The 16715-nt window shown below is 34.9% G+C and overlaps 2 long non-coding RNA genes across 5 annotated transcripts in view; both read left to right on the forward strand.

Moving 5' to 3' along the window:
• LOC147918075 (uncharacterized) overlaps positions 1-16715 on the forward strand; it is a 200088-nt gene that overhangs the window by 125727 nt on the left and 57646 nt on the right. The window contains exon 1 of one of the 4 annotated variants that reach the window (XR_015556218.1): positions 11777-11825. The exons of 2 other annotated variants lie outside the window; for them this stretch is intronic. This is a non-coding gene — a long non-coding RNA (uncharacterized LOC147918075). Of the gene's footprint in view, positions 1-11776; positions 11826-15008; positions 15148-16715 lie in introns of those variants that run through there. One more of the 4 variants, XR_015556217.1, reaches the window with a different exon arrangement.
• LOC147918076 (uncharacterized) lies at positions 96-8846 on the forward strand. The gene is made up of 3 exons (XR_015556219.1): positions 96-184; positions 309-423; positions 8336-8846. It is a non-coding gene; the product is annotated as an uncharacterized LOC147918076 (long non-coding RNA).

Consider the following 16715-nt stretch of genomic DNA (forward strand, 5'->3'; position numbering starts at 1 on the left):
AATGTTTTAAAATATGATAATGTGTTGAACTTGAGAAAAACAAATTGTTTGAAAATTGACAAAAAAATTACTTGATTTTTTTTTTCCTTCAGTGGATAAGACCATCAGTTTGTTGCTGAATATATATGTATATATGCACAAACCAACTGGACGTAAAATAAATAAGACAATGGCAACTACAGAGGTAATTGGAATTGTGGATAATTTTTTATCATTATTGCATAGATTTGCTTCCAGCATGTGTGAAAAGAGCAGGAATTATCTATTCTTGCTTGATCACTAGTCAACATTTGTTTTCTTCATTTCAGAGACTCATATCAAGATACATAAAAATTGAAGGTCATGTTTTTCCAAAGCATAACACTGATCTACTCTTTAGACCAACATTGTAGTTGCCCATTTATGATTTGTTATTGCCCTGAGGTATGTACTGCTGTCTTCTAGTGCTATATTTCTTGAAAATTTGACATAGAAATCTGTGACACAAACTGTCAGCTTGGTGTGGAAAAAAAATCTCAAGTTCTCTCATTAATATTAAACTTCTGGGGGAAAAATGTGTTGCTGAAACAAGCATTTCTTTTAAGGATGAAGGAATTCATATATTACTATTCACATGATAATTGAAATCATATTCAGCGAAATGAATGATGAAGAAATTATACCCATACATTCTCAAAGAGGGGACAAAGATGCATCAGAAGAAGGAAAAGCATGTTGTCACAAAATATGCAAGGACTCAGACATCCTTATCAGAATGATGAAACAGTGAAAAGGAAAGTTATTGTGACCATCTATTATTGTTTCTAATGAGCATCCAAGGGATTGTGATAAAGAAAAAATATTGTCAGTCATTGCAACAGAATATAGCTGAATAGCTACATCTTTTTATGACAGTGCAGGCAAGTATAATTTAGATGTAAATCATGTCCCTTGTCCCCCACTTTATAATGGACGTTCATTATACTTTACACAACATTCAAGCATGGGAAGAGACAGAAAGTCAGATACTTGTGTCTGCCTTTCCCTCTCAGCACTCCTTATGCAGAACTCCTAGTGATTTCGGAGGACCCTAAAAATTGTGGACAGTGTAAGATCTGTTCTTGGCAGCTTAAGAGAAATAGCATTCCCCTTTTGGCCTCTTTTTTTCATGTGGCATAAAAACTGGAGGCAATTTTTTTTCTCTCTATACCTCAACTCAAAGATATTCCTTTGTAGTTAAATATTGGTATAGTGATTTTTTTTTTAACGTGCCAGATTTTTTCTTCTCTTTGTCCCTGTTGATATATTCTGTTCATTTGAAGTAAGAAAAGTTTTATTTTGGAAAGAAATCATTTGGGTGCAAAGGAAAATAAAACCTTAGTCTTGTTAGCCAATTGACTATAGGACTTAAACTTTCCTATGTTGCCGTAGTATCATTGCTATAATAATAAAATCATGTGAGAGTCAAGGCAAAATTATCTTCCAAAGCCAACCCATTTAATGGTAACTAATGTTAAAACAGCACTTCAAGGTTATCAAAACATATTAACATACATTGCTTCCTATGGTCATCATAATAACAATATGTTAAGGATGATATGTTATTGTCACTTTGAATATAAGAAAATTGAATTTCAGAGACATACATTAACTTGCTTAGTGTCATGCACCTAGTAAGAAGCAGAGCTGAGTGTCTTAAACACAAGATTTCTGATTTAAATCCTGGGTGCTTTCTACTATATCACATAACCTCAACTGATGTTTTTATATCATAGTAGATTTTTTTGAATTACCAAATTAAACAAGAATTAAAATTTTGGTGATTGCCAATATTTTTCTAAGGCCTAGTAATTACCTAAAAATATGAGTATTGTTTTCATAATTAATATATTTTTTGAAAAATTGAGGGGAACCCAAATTCAATATGTAAAAAATTAGCTGGAGTGCTTATTAAGAATGTATAATCCTGGTCCTAACCCCCAAAGATTCTGATTCAGTACAGCTAAGTGAAACTCTCTAATCTGAGTTTTAAATGAAGAACTACATTTGGAAAAACTCTATTATAGCACACTGTTTGATAACTCAATGTCACAGATCCATACTCTAGTCTTTTGAATCTACAAGCAACACATTTTCTTCCTTTTCCTTTCTTCTTTATATTTTTCTCTTTTCTTTTCCTCTCTGTTTGTTTGTTATTCATCAGACTGATGTTCTCCAATTATATTACCTCTTTTACCTGCTAAGCCAATGATTTTAAAAATTTACAAATGTATAATATCGCCAAGATTCTTGTAGAAGTTAGTTATTTCATGAATAAGTTAGTTATGTCCTGATTGAAAATGGATACATTTTTCTTGGAACAAGGTGAGCAGGTGGCAAGGGGCTAGAGTCAGGTTACCTGGGTTTAAGTATTCTCTGTTATTGCTACCTGGCTGAATTTTTTTTTTTTTTTGGGGGGGGGAGGTTGTTTTTGGTTTTATTTATTTGTTTATTCTGGCTGAATTTTTAATCTCTCTATTCATTTCCTCATCTGTAAAATTGGAATAATAGCATTTTAGGTCATAGACATTTTATGAATATTAAATAAGGTCATTGTCAACCTTTATCCAATACATAGCACTGTGCCCAGAGTATGGATAATGCTCAATAAAAGTAGCTATTGCTATAGTTATTACTGAAGTTGTTATTATTATTAATTAGCCAATATTATCATGAGGAAAAATCTTGATGCTCCCACTGACCATCCATTTCTGATTTTTGGAACATCTCCCAAGAATAATTAAATAAATTAATTTTCAGAATAGTGTTACTTGATATGACTATTGGTCTTTGGAAAATGATGACCAAAAGCAAAGATGCTCCCTTCATACAGTCGCTATCGACACATTCCTTCCAGTCAGCTACCATGATTAGTCATATATTGAACCATGCCTGGGCCCCCATATATTTTTGTATTATTTGATGATTTTTTATTTTTGTGGTTATCAATTTTGTGGTTTAGCAAGTTGTATAAACTCTTTGTGTTACATATGCCTGTATAATCTCAACATTTTAAGCGTGGTTAGTACTTAACGATAGGGAAGGAAATCTACCCGAAATGTAGTTATATGTGAAATTCTAAGATATATTTTCTCAAAGTACAGTTAGACTTTACTTTCACATGATAATCTCAGTCAATTGATCTGCAAGTATCCAATGGTTATATAAAAATATCATCCATTAATATAAAAATATTAACATTTATAGGTGTCAGATGAGCAGGGAGGTAATAATTTTAAGAATTTCATGTCTTTCTGAGAATTTGTTTTCTTAATCTTTATGAAATTAAATTATTATATATAATATTAAACTTGTGCTATCTGTTTTGACCTTAACAGAGAGTATACAATAAGAATTTTAACCTCCTCTGCACATTTATTAAGTCAATATTTTTTAGGCATTTTAAGCATGTATTCATTTATTTAAAGATTTAAAAATTCTAAGAAGTAGAAAACTGTCAGAATTGAGTGTAAATACTATGAGAACCCTTAAAGGAAGTACAAACGAAGCATTAGAAAAGGAATTAAATGAAAGAAGACAGGAAACATTGAAAAAAGAAAAAAAAAACATTATAAATGAAATGCCATAAGAAAAATAAAAGAGAAATAAGTATATTGGGTTAGAGAAATCAACTTATTTCATCCTCAGGCTATTTGCACTTGCCATTCCATCTACTTAAGTTTTCGTCTAGATAAATTCATGATTTGCTTCTTTTTAATTACATATCTCAGCTCAGATATTGCCTATTAAAAGAGACTTTCCTAGACCACGCCACTAGTAGCAACATAAATTCCCAATTGCTATCTCTCTCATTATTTTTCTCTTAATTCTGCAAATATCTTCCTCATTAAATGTAACATGAGGATGATTAGTTTCCACTAGTCAACATGGGAGAGCTCAGACACACACACACACACACACACACACACACACAAACATACACACACATTTACTGCTTGATCATTGCAATTTAGGATACTGAGCAGAAATATAAAACATCAAATAAACATACCATATATGGACACAATATAATGATGGAACAGTTTCACTTGATTCATTCTCTGAAACACCTTCTCTATTAAGAGAACTGCTGTTTACAGGAACATAGTAAACTGAAAATATACACGCAGAGAAAATTAACTAGCAGTGAAACAAAATAGGAGATGCTGTGTTTGATTCTTAGGCCATTAAATGTTTTTAAGAGGAACAATATTGTTTATTATGGTTAAATATATATATACACACACACACACACATTATCTAATAATATTTAATAATAATATATAACAATTGGGTACTAGCCTTAATAGTTTACATGGCTTTTTCTCATTTAATCCTCAAGCCATCCTATGAAGGAAACAATAATGTATCCTTTGTAATGTGTTGACTTGACTAGGCTAAATCCCCAAATTTATTTCCAGGTATGTTTCTTGTCAGTGAGACACGAGAGATTCTTGTGCAAGATTTGGAGAACAGAAATAAAATAGCAGTCGTTCAGTAACTCACACACATTGCTTATCTGATGACTTATCTCTGTAGTATGGGGCAGTAGAGGGTTGGCAACTGTTCCACCTCCCCTAGATCCTCCTGTAATTTCTCTGCTACTGGATCAGATATGTATTTAGCTCCACAAGGAAGGGGGCAGATTCTTCTGTGAGCATGAATACCATCAAGATAAGAGGTAGAAAGAACCGCCAGCTCACGCTTGTAGATTCAAGATTGTCCTCACTCCCCTATTTTACGTCCATCATCCCTTCCTAACTGCCCGTCTCTGCAGATTGGAAGCTACAGCATCAGATGTGCAAACAACAACCTTACAGAGACTTTTTAACCAGTTCTCACAATTAAGTAAGGCCAAATCCCTGTAACAAATCTGTTTATCCACCATCTATCGATTGATTGATCTATCTACCTTCTATTTTTCAATCTACTTATTATCTATCATCTAACTATCCACCTATCTATCGACCTACTTATCTATCATCTGTCTATATCATATACCTCCTAGTTGTTCTGCTTCTCTGATTGAACACAGACTAATGCAATCATCCTTTAACAGATAAGAAAACTGTGACACAAGGTCACATAGTTAGTGAAGATGTTTCAATGGCATATGGTAACCCAAGAAGGACTGGTAGTTAAGTAATAAGTTACAGATACCTCAAAAGGTTTTAGTAATAAGGTTATCTGCAGTTGTTTTTTATCTATTTTGCCCTATGATAGAAATGGAAGGGGGGACAATCAGCATTTATTTGATAGATATTTTGTGAAAAATGACTTAACAGTTCTCAACAATTCCTGTTAACTATCTTTATTAAATCTTCTAGTAAATACCTACATGAGATACATGGGAGAAGAGTATTCTAGACAAAGAAAAGTAAATGCAAATGTTTGAATAGGGAGCTTTGTTTGACATGCTTGGGAAGTTTGAGGGAGATCAAGGAAAACAGTTTGTATCAGAATGAGGGAGGTAGGAATGGTAGAAGATAAGTTCCAAGACATAGAAGGGGACCAGATCATATAAACCCTTATAGCTAGGGTGATATGTATCCTTGTCTGCCCAGGACAGCCCATTTTTATACCTGTTGCCCTGACATAATTATTAATAGTTCTCCCTTCACTGAAAAAATTGTCCACGTTTGGATTATAAATCATAGGGTCACCTTTCTTATAGGCCATTAAAATGACTTTTTTTTTTTAATCTAATGAGATGGAAATTCACTCCAGTTGTTCAATTGATAATAAAATATATGGGGGTCAGGGCAAAACATGGATACCAATTAAAAGGCAATATTTCAGGTGAGAGAACCGATGGTAGTTTAGACCAGGGTAGTTGTGGTGAATGTGTCAAGCAGTGGCGAGATTCTGTATGTAATTTGAAGGTTAAGGCAGTACATTTGCTGATGAGTTGGATGCTAGGTGTAAGAGAAAGAGAAATCAAAAATGATTGTAATATTTAGGCTTGAGCAACTGAAAATTTGAAGCTGCTATTTAAAGAAAGAAGAATGACTGAGGGAGGGGCTGGATCAAGGGGAGGTTTATAAATTCAGTTTTGGATGTGTAAAATTTGAGATATTTAATAAATATCCAAGTGTTGATGTGAGATAGACACAGGGCTCCAGAGTTCATGAGAGAGGTATAGGTTAGGGTTTATATTTGAAAGTTAGCAGGTTATAGATGAAGTTTAAAGTCACAAGGTGGGATGACTTTATCTAGAGAATGTTGTGCGAATTAACTCCAAGTTTCTGTTATATTTTCTAAGCAAGTGGGTACTTCATGTCAGAGATATCTAGACAGATAGTTTAGATAAACCCATTAATATTGGGGTTCTAGGGACCGGCCCGGTGGCATAGTGGTTAAGTGTGCCGGTTCCGCTTCAGGGTCCCAGGGTTCACAGGTTCGGATCCCAGGTGCGCACAGATGCATCGCTTGTCAAACCATGCTGTGGCAGTGTCCCATATAAAGTAGAGGAAGATGGGCACAGATGTTAGCCCAGGGCCAGTCTTCCTCAAAAAAATGAAAAATATATATTGGGGTCTAAGAGATTAGAGAAGGCCTGAGCGTGATGGGGAATGGAGAATGTTTTGTTATAGCGAGGCAGGAATGTACCATCAGATCAACTTGTCGAGAGCTACAGAAAACCTTTGCAGATGCTCACAGATTGTATTAAATGATACCTGGTTTTCTCAAACTGCCTATTTCCATCCCTAAGTTTTCACATAATTATTTGTCTCCCTTACCAGAATTTGAACTCCTTTGAGTCAAGAATTGTGATTTATTCTTCTTTGTAGACCCATGACTGCCATATAGTCATGCCTATTTAATAGGGCAAATATGCAATTGTCTTTTAACCTATAAAACAGCAATTTCATATGGTTTGACCTAATAGATACATAATGACTAGTAGTTGAACAATGAAATGAATGAATTGGAGGGAAAGACAATAAGTCATTTACTAAAGTAGGTCACAAGGTGTTCAGATCTGTTAATATTATCAATAGGCCTTGGGACAAAAGAAGTGTTTACTTACTGGGCAGGATTTGCAGAACATCCATTTTGATGATGGTCAAGTTAAAAACTACTTAAGATTCTAGAAATTTCCTCAAGTTTTGTTCAGAATTGGCTCCACTTTAAGGGTTGGGAGGTATTGACAGGTTGAAGGGAAGAGGTCCAATAGCTAAGGGATAAAAGAGTAGTAAGATAAACAGATTATACACCTTACATTCTTCTAAACTTTAATAATTTAGATTTAGATGTGATGAAAATATTCAGTAAATTACATTATAAGCAAATTTGTTAAATTCAGGCAGTTATAAACAATTCACTAAAATACATTAAAAATGTTTGCTTTTGGTAGAAAGATAACTGTTAAATGGCAAGCAGGACTAACGTTCTTTTCTGCTATGAGAAAAAAATAATTTTTGCCTTGAAATATAACTCACAGATTAATTATGTCAGCACATGGTCTAAATTATAAAAATTTAAAAATTGCACAGACATTTTACAAAAATTTTGCGTGTATACTCAATACGTAAAATAATTTTACATATGTATTTTATTAATATGTTATCGAAACTACTTTTCTCATGTTTTATTCTTTTTGATTTATTGCCTAGAATATTATTTTCGGAGTCTGCTATAAACTGAATGTGTATGTCCCCTCCAAAATTCATTTGTGAAATCCTAAACCCCAAGGGGTTGGTTTTAGGATGTGGGGCCTTTGGGAGGTGATTAGGTCATGAGGGCAGAGCCCTCATGAATACAATTAGTGTCCTTCTAAGAGACTCCAGAGAGCTCCCTCACCCCTTTCCACCATGTCAGGTTACAACAAAAAGATAGCTGTCTAGGAAGCAGTTTCTCACCAGACACTGAATCTGCCAGCACCTTGATCTTGGACTTCCCAGCCTCCAGAACTGTGGGAAATAAATTTCTGTTATTTATAAGTTACAGTCTGTGGTATTTTGTTATAGCAGCCCAAGCAGACTAAGACAGGGTCTACCTTCAAATGTTTCCAAATTTCCCTTATAGTATATTGATTTTTTCAGGTTTTCAAGTATTGACATAAAAAGTATATCCTTTGTACTCAGGGCTAAATGAAGAAACCCTAAAAAACTTATGTCAGTATATCTAGGAAAACATATGTGTACATAATAATGCTATTCAACACATATTTTTATATACATAATATTTCAGAAATTATAACGTGATATGCAAGTTATTTTAAATATGTAATGACCTTGAAAAATAACAGAAGCTTAAAAAAATTACTTGACTTCATGAAGATCAAGCCCTGTCTAACTAAATTAATCTTTTCCAGGGTAAAAGACCCATCAGATTGAGTAAATTGAAGAGAAATAATAGACATAAGCCATCTCGACTTTGATTTTTGTTCTGCATAACTCAATTTCCTTAACACTTGTCAAAATTGACTACGGTGGAGCCATTTTAAAATGGAGTCAGAGCTGCCTTTTCAGAGAAACTGTTTTGCTGTCTTGAACCTTGGCCTGGGCCAAACCTTTGGACTAGACTAAAAAGGCAATTGTTTTACAAGCAATTATTTGAGAAGTCAGCAAGAGAATGGACATCCTGATAACGAAGATTGACGATTGTGGACTTTCTGAAGATAGAATCAATAGTCAATCAATGTTTAGCCGAGACTGGCTTTCTGCCTCCCACTCCAACTAAAATTCTTTGTAATACAATCTCCCTTCTTTGTGTTTAAAAGCCCCTGACTTTTACTCCCTAGTGGGACTCTATTTGGGTTTCTACTTGAATCTATGCTCCCCAAATTGCAATTCTTTGATCCCAAATAAATGCTTTGCCTCTTACACTGGTTTCTGTTTTTGTGGGTTGACACTCTAAACAGAGAAATACAGGTTTTGATAATGTAAATTTTAAAGAGTGATCACCTTAAGTGGTTTTCCATGTCCTTTATGGTTATTAACATATTACAATTAACCTAAAGGGGCATAATTAATACATTGATTATTTTTACAAATATTTATTGAATACCTAAGTAAGGGAACAGCCTTTCTTATTAAAAAGAGAGTCCTCCAAGATTAGAGCGGAGAATTGTTTCAGAAAGACAACATCCAGCTTGGAAGGAGATGGAGATTAATTTAACCCTGAACCATTCCTTAGCCTGGGTGTTCTCTCATATTGATTTCCACTGTAGCAGAGGGCAAACTATTCCCCTTAACATCTAGCCAAAAACAGAATAAACAAAATAAATCTTTTTTTCCCTTTCAACACATTCATAGACACAAGATGAAAGCAAAAGTTAAACATAAAAAAGTTTCTGCCCTCAACTGAGTGTATATTCTAGTCCTAAAAGCATTACATACACATAAGCAATTAATATATGAGAATAATTGGTAGTGCCATAATAGTACCATAATACAGAACACTACAGAAGTACAGAAGAGACCAAGTTAGTTCTGTTTGGGGGCTGTAGAATGGTGAAGAGATGGATGAAGGAAATATGGTTTGGGATAAGATGGTTTTGAATTGTGCCTAAAATATGGCTGGTGTTTTATAGGGACAGCTATAAGATGGTAGCCATTCCAGGCAGAGGAAATATCTTGACCAAATACTTGGAGATGGGAGTATGTGGGGCATCTATGGAGAACTACAGTAAATTCAATCTAAGTTGTGGGTAGGGTACATGAAGGAGTATAGTGGGAGGTAAGGCTTACAAAAATCATCTGTGAATCTTGAATATCACTCTAAGGTAAAATGCATGTTGTTTTGTAAAGATGGGGGGTAAGCTTGGTATTTTTTCACATTAATAAGAATTACTGAAATTAAATGTATCTTCAGAGGAAGAAAGAAGATATGTGAGGCTTTCTATGTGGAAAGAAAAAAAATGTATTTATTTATTGAACGCTTTTCTCTGGACCCAGAATTTAACATTTTATCTCATTTAATCCTCAAATTTTATGAGGCAGGGGATATAATGTCCATTTTATACATGAAAATACTGATTTCAAATGATGTTATGGAACATGCGTTATGTAACACAATATCTGTGCTGGTATTTAAACCTAGCTTCTAACCCTGGCTGTTCATTAGAATCACCTAGAGAGCTTCTTATCAGTGTTTAAAAATAGTGATGCCTAGACCCGTTCTAAGAGATTGTAATTTAATTGACCAGTAGTCTAGACCATAGTTCTTCACAAAGATAAGATTAAAACTCATTGATTTTCTTAATTGAAGGAGTTGTTATGAATAAAAATAGACTTATTCAATAAAGTTGAGTTAAGAGTAATAGAGCTGGGAATTAAAAAGAAAAAGTAAAACTGTGACAAAATAAGTAGATGATTGTTTCCCAAGGTCCCCCAAATGTAGATTATGCATAAAAATAAAACAAATTTCTAATTGAAAATATTTGTATTGGAATATATGTGTGCATGCACGTGCACACACACACACACACACACACACCGTTGATCTTCATTATTCCTGGATCCTATATTTGCAAATTTTCCTACTTGATAAAATTTATTTGCAATCACAAAATCAGTGCTCATGATACTTTTGCAAGCATTTGCAGGCATGTGCAGGGTGGGGGCAAAATTTTAAATTGTCTAAGGTGCACATTCCCAGATTAGATCCAATCCCACCTTAGATCAAACAAGGTGACATTCTGCCTTTTTGTTTCAGCTCTCATACTATAAACAAATGTCCCTCTTGACATCTATTTCATTCCATGTTTTTCACATTTTTATATTTTTTGTTGATTTCACTGTTTTTTTTTAAAGGCCCCCAAGTGTAATGCTGGATTGTTATCTATTGTTTCCAAGCACAAGAAGGCAGTGATGTGCATTACAGAGAAAATGTGTGTGTCAGCTAAGCATCATTCAGGCATGACTTATAGTGCTATTGCCCTTGAGTTCAATGTTAATGAATCAACAATATATATTAAATAAGATGTCTTTAAACAGAAACACATAAAACAAGGGTACTGATTGATAGGTTGACAAAAATGTTGTGAACAGAGGCTCACAGGAACCTAACCCTGCATTTCCCCTAGGGGCAATGATTCAGTATTTGCTAATTCAGTGTTCCCAGTGTAGAAGAATAACAAAAACCAACCGTATATACAATCATAAATGACACAAATTTCTCAAGAGGGACTTGAAATTGATAATTGTAACTATATTTATGTATTTCTTTGTTCAGTGAATATTTGTTGAATATCTACTACGTACTGGCACTGCACTTGGCCAGGGATTCAGCGCTAAGTGAGAGAGAATCAGTTTCTGTACTCACAGTTTATTGATTCATTCAACTCTTATGAGCAGCTACCACAAACAACTCAACTGGCTATCCATGGGATCCAATAGGCAGTAAGGAAAAAATTCTGCCTACTTAGGGTCATACTTACTCAGTTTATGCACCTCCCTAGAAATCTGCCTCTCTGACCAGCCTCTTGCTAAGAGTAGAACCCCAGGCCATGCTGCTCTCAATTCACCTAACTCAGCCTCCCCCAAGGGGGAGAGCTGGCTTCCTGTGTAGCTACATTGATGTGCAAATCTGACCTGACCCTCAGAAGCTCTGCCCCCACCACCGCCAGCACCAATTTTAGACTTGGAATGTGCCAGTGGGAGAAGTTTCCGCTGCTGCTACCTAGAGGGAACGACTGGCAAGTTTGAGGGAGTCAAAGTCAATTCTGACCAATGAGATCTAGGGGGCGGAAGAGGAGGATGAAAAGACTCCTCCCCTTCCTCCCTGACTCTCCAAAAGAATAGATCCCAGGTGCCAGACTTATGAAAGTCCTTTTCGGGAAATCCTCTGCAGGACTGAAGGTTGGTTATATTGTCTTGTCAAGTTGTAGCCAGCTCAGTAATTACGATTTTGTATTTATTTTCTTTCCTTCTCTGCTCGTTTCCTTTTCCATCACTCTTGCACGTTACTGGGAATCCCCTCCTAATAACACCATAGTATGGAAGCTTTCTCTTAGGCTCTGTTTTCTGGAGAACCTAGACCAAGACCCAGTTATTTCAAATTACAACTTGATCAGTTCACCCCATGTATAATAGATTCATTGCTCCTTTATGTACTAAATTTCTTTCTTCCTTCCACTTACTAAATATTTATAGGAAATACTTGGAATAATACAAGAGGAAAAACAAACTTCATTATGCTTTCAGGAGTTGTTTCCTGTGGCTCTGTTTCTTCACACTTTAAATAAGTTAACAGAACCAGTCTCTTAGTATTGTGGTGAGGATTAAATGAGATAATGCATGTACAATGCTTGGCACAGTGGTGTTATGTGCTCAATAGATGGATGGTATTCGTTACTATTGTTATCATTATTATCATTACTAAAATTTACTGGGTATGTTGTTTGATTGATCAACAGATGGATTGGCCAAGAAGCAGCTAAGATAGTTTGCTTTGTAATGCAAAGCTGAGATTCAGACAGGAAAGATATCTATAAGAGTAATAATAAAATGAATTTAGAATCACTTCATAGAAAAGAAAAGGATGTGGGCTAATTTATTAAAAATATTTTCTAATTATTATACAGAGGATAGTGATTATGTAGAGGTTAGTAGTTTCTATTTTCACCGAGTTTATAAATAATACGGACAAAAAGGTTTAAACAAGAACATTTGTAGTTCCCTCTAGGGAAAAGACAAAAATGTTAAATCTTGAACAAATTATAATTGAGACTTAAGCATTCACCTTAGGATGCGTTTTAAAAGTAGTTGATTACTCTTGGTTGAGAATGTTTTGAATAAGTATGCTACTTAAGGATAGGACAATGGAATAGGTCCAGAGGTTCCCACTCAAGCATTTGACTTTAGAGACTCTGAAGTTTGTATTTATGTATTGTATATTTGTTATACATGGACATTAAATGAAGGATGAAGCAACTAAGTAATTATGAGATAGCCAAATTATATCATTCCCTGTACATTTGAGAACCAGATTTTCAATGTGGAAGGAAACACATGTAATATGAAACAGATTAAGTGACATTACATAATCCAGAATTATAGTTGGATATCAATATGAATTTATGAGGTATTTTCTCTTCATATCTATCTCCTATCCACTGAAAAAGCCTGGAAACAATGACTAACCTAGTAACAATAACTATATATTGCACCCTGATTGTGGTTTTGAAATACCATTTTTCTATTAAAAGAAGGAAATCAGGATTTCTTAGAGAATAGTTGAGTCCAAGTCTGGGAGAAGAAATGTACAAGATTAGCCTGGAACCAATCTTGTCATTATGAGTAGTAAGACTACCAAAGACTAGTAGAATCTTGTACAAAGCTTCCTATTGTTCCCAAATGGGTCAATCTGAGCTTCAATAAAATGAAGCATTTTAATAGATTGAAACAACCAGTTTAAATCTGTGAGTTCAGATTTGGTTATTATGTTTGCTATTTATTACTATGTAGCAAATTACCCCAAAATTTAACAACTTAAACCAACAACACTTTTTATCTCACAGTTTCAAGGCTCTCGTAGGACAGGACCTGTTCTCAAATTCACTCACGTGGCTATTGACAGGCCTTGTGTTCTTACTGGCTGTTAGCTGAAGGCATCAGTTCTTTGCCACATTGTCTTTCCCTAGGGCAGTTCACCACATGGCAGCTGGCTTCTGTCACAGCTAGTGAGGGAGAGAGCGAGACAATGTGAGCAAGACAGAAGACACAGTCTTTTTGAAACCTAATCTCAGATATGGCATCTATATCTGACCATATTCTGTTCATTATAAGTGAGTCACTAAGTCCAGCCCACACTCAACAGGAGAGGACTAAATAAGGGAGAAATCTTTGGGAGCCATCCTGCAAGCTGCCTTTCTTGAACAGAATCAACTCATCGTCTTAAAACTGGGCCAAGAAATCAAGTCTTTCGGGAAAGGGTCAAGCCTTTCTTATATTACCAAGTAACTAGTACATGAGACAAAGTATTTTCTTATAAAATCATTCCAGCTAATGAGAAATGAAATTGTAGAATTCAAATATAAATATTTTCCAACCCATATTGAATTAACGGATGTAGGTATTGAATATCAATTTATCTTAATTTTTAAAAAAGAATGATTAGGTAATCAGCAAAGAACGCAGTTTCTTCAACAGATAAAAAGAAAAAGAAAAAGATGGAAGAGGAGCCTGCAGATTAAAAAGACTTAACCAATTAATCAAGCTAAAAGTAAACAGACGATATTAAATCATAGTGTCTAGAGATGTATACTGGAGGTAAAAGCATAAGGAAATGATAACATTATTACCATGAAGCCAGGGAAGTAGACAATTTGCAGGACGGAAGGGGCTATGATAGGGTGGGGTGCATGAAGAGGCTTCTGGGGAGGTGTTTTCAAGATTGTTCACCTTATAAGTCATTAAGATATTCATTTGAGCATGTTTCTGTATCTGTATTATACAATTTTAAAAAAATGTTAAATAACACCTCCTAAGATCTTCAATATTTTATACAGGGAAGGGCATATTAACACTCCTCACAAAATTAGGAAGATATAATCTCAGAATAAAAAGCCAATCTCTCAAGAAAGAGTAGTTGGCAACTTTGCAATATTGCTACCCTGCCAGTACCCTCAGTGGGTGTTTCCTTTTGTTTCCTGGCATACACGCTACATGCAATATCTTAAATTTTCTGGATCATTCTTTGAGAATTATGGCAGGTTATATTGTCCAAAAATGTCCTCAGTGATAACTTTTATGCCACATGTACTTCTGTGATGAGATCTTGTCCCCTCGTCAAGAGATGGGGTCTAATCCCCTTTGCCTGAATCCAGGTGACTTAGTGACTTGCTTGACCAATAGAATCTGGCACAAGTGACATTCTGCGAATTCCAAACCTCAATTCCTTAAGAGAATGGCAGCTTCTGACTAGGTCTCTTGGAATACTCACTGTTAGGACACGTCTTAGAATCCAACAATCATGGTGTATGAGGCCCAAGCCACACTGAGAGGCTATATGTAGGCACTTGGTAAAGGCCCAGCTGAATTCTCAGCCAACAGCCAGCATCAACTGCCAGTCATGTAAGTGAGCCAACTTGACATTCCAGAACAATTGAACCCCCATATGACCGCAGCCTCATGCAACATGACATGAAAAAGAAGAATCACCAACTTAAGCCCAGTCAAGGTAAGAGCAGTAAGAGATAATAAATAGTTGTAATAAACCATTAAGTGTTTGGATGGCTTGTTATGCAGTAATAGATACCAAGCAAGGAATCTTTAGGGGTAAATTACTATTCAAGATCCTCCTTGTACCACATGGCAGAGTTCAAGTCAAATGTATCTGATATTGCCTTGACTTTTTCGTGGGGAGACAGTCTTTATTATTATCATTTTTAAAAATGTAATCTATGATAATTGCATTACACCTTTCTTGAAAGCAAACTTATAATCTTGTTTTGATGTAATGATAAATCTATATACTCTGTTCTGTAGATGGTCCAATTCATGATACAGAGAGAGATCACTCTTCTTTTCTTCTTTATTTCTCACGTTTTTGAAGAGACTCTTCAACCACTGCCTAAACATTTGTAACCTTTTGAATTTTTTTCTGATGTGGGGTAGCGCTGAATAGATAGACAGAGAGAAAGAGAGAGAGACAGACAGAGACAGACAAATAGCATTTTCATTGCATCATTTTCCCGGAAACATCTGTCTTTTTAGTTTCTGTACTTCACCAATACTGCCTGCATATGGCTACTTAATGCTTGCATTACTCTTAAACTCTCTTTCGCCTCCAACGAAGTATGGAATTTGTACCAAAATTTAACTAGTTATCAATTCAAAATATACTTAAGATTTTTCTTTGTTTTGATTAGTAGCTGCCAAGACAATAGCTAGTCAATGCACCGAAACACTTTCAAACACCACAAAATTTAAAGAATTGATGAATTTGCACTAAAAGTTCACATAAAAGAACTTTTCTGTGTTTACTTTGTGTCTACTTCTATCTCAAACTTTCTTCTTTCAAATATATACCATGCCAGTCAAATACCAGTATCTAAATTGAATTTGTTTATGATCAGTATAAACAAATGTGTAGCCAAGCGAGGCATCTGGGGAAGTCTTCAAATGTTAACCTTGATATTTTAACAAAACACATTTTGATATTTTTTATTGTTGTTGCAATCTTTGCTGTAGAGATGGACTAAGGTTATGTCGTTTCCTTTTCTTATAATCTTTGACTCAAGAAAGAGGAAGGATAATTAATGCTTGGTATAGTCTGGGAAATGCTATCAGCTTTTAGCAGACTTATTAAAGTATGCTTGGTTTTTAAAAACGTACTGCGTGTTTTAACTGGCTGTCTATTGAAACTCTCATGAGTTCATGAGGTCATATAAACATAAGAGGATGTAAATACTCTGTGAGAATCAAAGTGAAGAAAATGAAGAAGATCAAAGTGATCTAGTTTACAGCTTTCATGGAATGTGAGGCGAGATTTTGAATTCTTTCCCTGATGATATTAACCACAGACTTTGTAGATCAATGCATGTGTGGTGGGACATTGCTGAAAATGCCATTTAAATTACTGAAGAATAAGCCTACTCCATCTTTCCTAAACTGAAATGAAAAAATATGATTTAAAACTGGAGAAAATTAGGAATATTGGAATAAACTGGAAACTTCAAATGGAGTCCAAAAGTCTTTGGGAGGAAGGGTGCTGAGAAATAACAGGGTAGATCCTTTCACTATCTC

This window comes from Ceratotherium simum, chromosome 2 (genome assembly GCF_057802395.1).
Source record: "Ceratotherium simum simum isolate JZ-2026a chromosome 2, ASM5780239v1, whole genome shotgun sequence".
Classification (NCBI taxonomy): Eukaryota; Metazoa; Chordata; class Mammalia; order Perissodactyla; family Rhinocerotidae; genus Ceratotherium; species Ceratotherium simum.